Source organism: Saccopteryx bilineata, chromosome 4 (assembly GCF_036850765.1).
Source record: "Saccopteryx bilineata isolate mSacBil1 chromosome 4, mSacBil1_pri_phased_curated, whole genome shotgun sequence".
Taxonomy (NCBI): domain Eukaryota; kingdom Metazoa; phylum Chordata; class Mammalia; order Chiroptera; family Emballonuridae; genus Saccopteryx; species Saccopteryx bilineata.
Genome location: NC_089493.1, coordinates 119,475,469 through 119,481,945, shown reverse-complemented (window position 1 = coordinate 119,481,945; position 6,477 = coordinate 119,475,469). Strand labels below are relative to the sequence as shown.

Sequence of the window (6,477 nt, the reverse complement as noted above, 5' to 3'; positions counted from 1 at the left end):
GAAATAGCAACTCTATAACTATTTCTTTTTTGTGTGACAGAGACAGAGAGAGAGAGAGACAGTGAGGGGGATAGACTGACAGGAAGGAAGGGAGATGAGAAACATCAATTTTTCCCTGTGGCTCCTTGGTTGTTAACTGACTACTTTCTCATATGTGCCTTGGCCAGGGGGCTACAGCAGACTGAGAGACCTCTTGCTCAAGCCAGTGACCTTAGATTCAAGCCAGCGACCTTTGGACTCAAGCCAGCAACCATGGGGTCATGTCTATAATCCCATACTCAAGCTGGTGAGCCTGTGCTCAAGCCAACAACCTTGGGTTTTCAAACCTGGGTCCTCTGAGTCCAAGTCTGACACTCTACCTACTAAAAAAAATACATCCTAAAAGAGATTTCTCCTACAAATATTCAAACTGTATAAACATTAAATGCTATATTTGAACTATGCAATTTAAAATAAAGTGATAGCACATATATTCCATGTGTTTTCACACTCCCACATTTCACCTAACCTTGTTTTTGCAAAGTTGATACAACTGACAAGATGCTTTTAGCTCAGTTCAACTTGGAGGTCCTTCCAGAGAGCAACTGGAAGTGAGATGGCAGAAAGGAAACACAAAAACAGAAGTAAGAATGTGATACTAAGTGACAAATAGCACCTTCACTGGCTGGCCTGGGAGCCACTGATGCTGCTACCACGTTGCCCTGTTGAGTCTGATCCCCTAGAGTCAGGCTGTAACTGCTGCAAGTGAAGAAGTTAATGGCATGAAGCACCCAGGCAACCAAACCATGGGCAGAGCTGTGGAAACAGAAGTCCTCTGTGAAGCTCTGTTACAACCCATGCTTTGCATGAACACGGTGCAATCAATGTGCCAGCATTTCCACAACACCCTAATGATGTGCTTCCAGGGCGAGCATGCACCAGTGAGAACATGTGAGAGGCATCAGCTAAGCTAGGAGACTTTCTCTTGGGGAAGATGCTGGACACATGTGGATATGTGGAACATCACCTGACAATAGAACTTTCTCAGCATGAAATCTTTGTTGAGGGAAAAATTGTGGACCTTCTGTATGGCATAACAGAGGAAGAGATCTCTAAACTTCCAGAAACAGAAGAAACAGCTCACAAAATTGGTTTTAGACTGAGATTTTGTTAGAATCAGGTGGGACTAAACTCACACATCTTCAGGAGTCAACTTTCAGGGCCTTCCATCAAAAACAGAAATGGACGAAGTTGAAAATAAAGTAGAACAGTGTCAGGATCAATTTCCAACAGACATGCACCAATGAATGGCCAAAGGTAGGCACTACGGCAATTTCTTAGGTTCATTATTAGAAGCAGGAACAGATTACCATAGAAAAACATCCGTGGTCTTGGAAAAAGTCCTCCCTGAAATGTAAGCTGATCAAGATAAGTGGGTGAAAAAAACAGCTTTAGGACTCCTGTGAAAGAATATCTGTGGGAGTTCAGTATAAACCTGTGTCACACTGCTCCTGGAGACCAACATGAAGGGGAAGGACAGTTTTAAATTGGGGGTGGGGCCTTTGAGTTAAAGTAACTGAGAGCTGCTTTAGACTGTTGTACTTCTCACCGGCTACATTCTAGTCAGACCCCCATGCTGCAGCAGTTGCTTTCAAGTCCCAATTACAGAAATTGTCTGAATTTTTGATGACTTTTTATCCCTATAAATAATGGCCACAGGTTGCAGGTGTTTAAAATTAAGACAAAAAACTTCAAGATTTATGAAGAACATGTCATAAGCTACTACCACAAAAGTTTGTTAACTTTATGTATTGAATCAAGTTACTTATGGAGCTTGCTCATACCAGTAGCACTAATAAAATGCTCCTAGAGACACTGCGATCATTTCAGTGCCTAATTTGTTATGGGTCAAAAGTGAAGGCATCTGCCTGACCTGAGGTTGCACAATGGATAGTGTCAGTCTGGAGTGCTGAGGTCACCGGTTCAAAATCCCAGACTTGCCGGGTCAAGGTACACACGAGAAGCAACTATGAGTTGATACTTCTCACTCTTTCTACCCTCCTTATTTTCCTCTCCTCTCTCTAAAATGAAGAAATAAAATCTAAAAAAAAGTGAAGGAATCATTGCTGAAATGGCTATATCCATATCCATTAATTTTAGGTGGTTACAGTCTTGAATGGATCATTCAACATACCGATTGTAGTTCTTTCTTAAAATGGAGAAATTTAATATATCAGAGGCATTTGTGCCTCATAATTCTCCCAAATTTTATAAATACTCATTCCACACTAGAAATGACTCTATCTTGGGGACCCTGGAGAAGAAATGGTCTGTCAACATCATAGTAATGGTAGGGTACTTGGTTAAGAAGGAAAACTTTAGATGTGAATCTTATGGACTTCTAGAGTAGCATTCTAAAGAAAATATATAACCTTTACTTTCCTTTTTTTTAAAAGAATTTTTTAAAGACTTTATTTAATTTTAGAGAGCATAGAGAGAGGGGTAGGAGGAGCAAAAAACATCAACTCCCATATTTGCCTTGACCAAGTAAGCCCAGGATTCCAAACCCGTGACCTCAGTGTTCCAGGTCAATGCTTTATTCACTGCACCACGACAGGTCAAGCACATCCCCTCTTTTTAACTGCCACTCCCATCCACTAATTAATTCACCTTGGTTTCAATGAGTCCAGACCACCCTTCCAGAGTTCTAGAGCTGAAAGCAGTACAGAGAATAAGACCATCCCAAAGTTTGTGGACACGTTGGAGCAGGGGTTGTGCCCCTTTGAAACTAAGGACTTGCATCTGTAGTTATATCCATACCAGGAAGAAACTGGAGTCAGATAACTATTGGCCAAAACCAGGCTTAGGGAGCTGCTGGCTCTTAACAGCTTTTTGTTTGTCCAACTCACAATTCCTCTGATCTTAACACTCACACTTTGAGCTGTTAAAGCCTTGCTCCATCCAGTACCCCTAAAACCAGAAAAAACACCTTGGGATATTCTGGGGGCAAGAGTTGTCAGGAATATTTTAGCATTCACTTAGTCTCTCACTAAAGATGTCTACCAGCAGTCTTCCTTGTCTTTAGCATACAGAACAGGCTCTAGGCCAGCCCTCCACTGACTCCTAGCTTTCTGTACACTGAAGATACTCCAGAAGCTTGTTTATATATGTGTTCAGCTTGATTATATATGTGTTCAAAATCTCCCATTGACAATGATCCAACCTAAGCTTGCCTCTATTACAAACTAAATTGAGTAGCCAGGGGCATATCAATCTCACAGCATCACCCATTGAGCATGGACTTCTTCTCCTGAGTCGAACACCACCCATAAAGGATAATACAAGACTGCTTACTTTTTAGACCCAAGCTGTGAGTAACCTTGAGACTGTGCTGCTACATAGAACTTTACAAATATCAAGACCAGTAGCAAAGCCAAGATACTGACCCAAAGCGGCTCCACCCCCTATCTTTCTGATGCTCTCTCAGCAATCTCACCAACATAGTAGTGACAGTTTTCAAATAGTAATAAATATATGATCTTCCATATTATGTAAGAATTATAACTATAATATAAACAACAATAATTAATAGTTTCCAATCCAGGACAAAAGAACAAATTTCAATGACCCTGAAGATCAAACAAATGTACATGTCACTGTTTTCTTAAGCAATATATACTTTGTTTGTTTCTCTTATCCAAATACAGCCAACAATTTTAGCAATGGCACAGACATCATCATTATTGCCAATAAGAAATTTAGTGCGCCTGACCTGTGGTGGCACAGTGGATAAAGTGTCAACCTGGAAACGCTGAGGTTGCCGGTTCAAAACCCTGGGCTTGCCTGGTCAAGGCACATATGGGAGTTGATGCTTTCTGCTCCTCCCCCCTTCTCTCTCTCTCTCTCTCTCTAATGAATAAATAAAATCTTAAAAAAAAAAGAAAAGAAATTGAGTGCATTGCAACTGTCTATGTCACTAATCATGTCAATGAGTTCAGACTGACCTGTGGTACATCTAGGGCAGAGCTGGTATCTTTAATAACTTCTGTCAGAATTACTAATACATTTTTTTAGTCTTTTCTATGTTTATGATTAGCACCAGTAGAGACACTAATTTGATTGCTTATATTTAAAAAATAGTAATTTTGATGAGTAGAATAATCAAAAGTGGCCTTTATTTAAATAATCAAGAGTGGCCATATTTTGGATATGGTGCCTGGATTAGAATTTCCAGCCTTGGTTGTTTATAGAATTATGGTCCCCATTTAGAGACAACTCTTCAAATATTATTCTTAAATTTCTTTCTCTCTCTTTCTTTTCTCTTCCCCTCTGGCAGCTAGGGCTCCATTGCAATGAGTTGGCTCTGAGTGCTGACGATGGCTCCATGGCCTCTGCCTCAGGCACTAAAAAATGAATCCAGGTGCAATGGAGTAAGGGCACCAGATGAGCAGAGCATCACTCCCTAGTGGGCTTGTCATGTGAATCCTGGTGGGGGAACATGATGGAGTATGTCTCTGCCTCCCCTCCTCTCATTAAAAAAAAGAAAAAAAGCTGAGAGATTTCATCACTAACAGATATGCTTTGCAAAATTTGTTACAAGTTCTTCAGGCTGAGGGGAATTATACTGCTCTAACAATGGATTTAATAAGGGAAGAGTATTAGAGAAGGAATGAAGATAAAATAAAATATGTTTTTTTAATTTTTAAGTGTTCCAAAAATGACCCTTATTAACATAATAATAGCACACATGTATTGAGTAATTCTGGCATATTGATATGTAGACTGAAAGAAAGCAATGCCACAAGAGGACAGAAAAGAGAGATGGAATACTCTAGTATTGTGTAGCAGTACACTGTCATTCAAAGGTGAACTGACATTGTTTTTCAAATATACACTGTAACTCTAGAGCAACCATTAAATATTTTCAAAAATAGATATAAATTATATGCTAAGGGAGGAGAGAAATGAGATCATATCGAATTGTTAAAACAAAAGAAGAGAAACAACAAAAAGTGTAATTAGTAGAAAACAGATGCATGTATTAGCTATTTCAACATATTAATAATCTCTTCAAATAGAAATGTTCTAAATACACCTAAATACATCTAAAACAGATGTGAAAATAAATTTATAAAATAAAACTAAACTGTATGTTATTAATAAGAAACCCACTTTAAATATAGACATAGATGAGTTAAAACTTAAAAGGTAGAGAATGATGTACTATGATAATACTATAAAAATAACAATAAAGTACCTTTCTATTCAAAATGCACTGACTATTAACTTCAGGGTTTAATGTTATAAGATAAATTTCTCTATTATTGTTAGAGAGTACACATTCAGAAAGCATAATTCCTACATAGCAAATTCATGTAACTTTTACTACTATTAAACAATTGTCTTAAGGTTTGTACATTTCATTAAAAGGTTCGGGCCCTGGTCAGATAGCTTGTTTAATTAGAGTGTACTCTTGATACACAAAGGTTACAGGTAGGGTTCCATACCCAATCAGGGTACATACAGGAACAGATCCATTATTTTCCTCTTTCTCTCTCTCTTTCCATCCTCTCTAAAATCAATAAGTAAATTTTTAAAAATTTAGAAATTCAATAAAAATAGTTAATAGCACTTTTAGTATTGTACCATACTTTGAAAAATCTTACTGGTTAAATAATTTCAGCTTTTATTTCAAGATTAAAGACATTGAATATTGCTTAAGAAGATGTGTAAAGCTAGTAGCCACGGCTACCATCACAGCCACCTGGTGCATTGCAGGTTTGCTTTAGATTCGGACAGATGGTAATGAAACAACGGAGCCAAGAGCTAGGGGGCCATTACCTTTAATCCTAGCTTGCACCCAGTGGTCAAGTAAAAACACACACTGGGCTCCAAAACCCACTCATTCAGTGCTCACAAAGCTACTGACTTATCCAAGTTTCTTAGAATCAAAGGTATCTACCTCACCAGCCTTGTTCACCTCTGTTCCCCATCTCCTTCTCTCTGCGCAAACTGGCTTCTCCTTCAGCACTCCGCCATCTTGGCTGCTTCTCCTCTCCTCCACGTGGCCTTACTCTGCTCTCCTCTAGCATGGGCTCCTCCTAGAATGTAATCCCTTTTATCCCTTAACAATGTGATCTATCTTCCTTTTAAAACCTTTTGGTGCAAAAGCCCTCCCCCAACACACATTAATACAATCACACCCATCCCAAGCAGTCACCTGGGCAATGGACTTCCACGTGGGCAGTGCCATCTTTAACAAAGTGAGCATAGTATATTTTATCTGCCCAACAAGATGTTTTAAAGAAAATTAAATTACTTCTAAATTTATTTCATAAATTAATTTTATAGAGGTATTTTGATTTAACAATGAAGATGATATTGCAAGAAATTTGAAAAGGCTAAAGAAATCTATTTCCAATAAATGTAACTCAAAAAAGCTGTATGAACAATTCATTGAACACTAGTGTTCACATTCTCTGTAGATATATTTTAAAT

At 38.5% G+C, this 6,477-nt stretch overlaps 1 pseudogene; it reads left to right on the top strand.

The window, feature by feature from the left end:
• Nucleotides 1-761: 761 nt before the first annotated feature.
• LOC136335535 (rho GTPase-activating protein 17 pseudogene) lies at nucleotides 762-1,916 on the top strand (annotated as a pseudogene).
• Nucleotides 1,917-6,477: the final 4,561 nt, after the last annotated feature.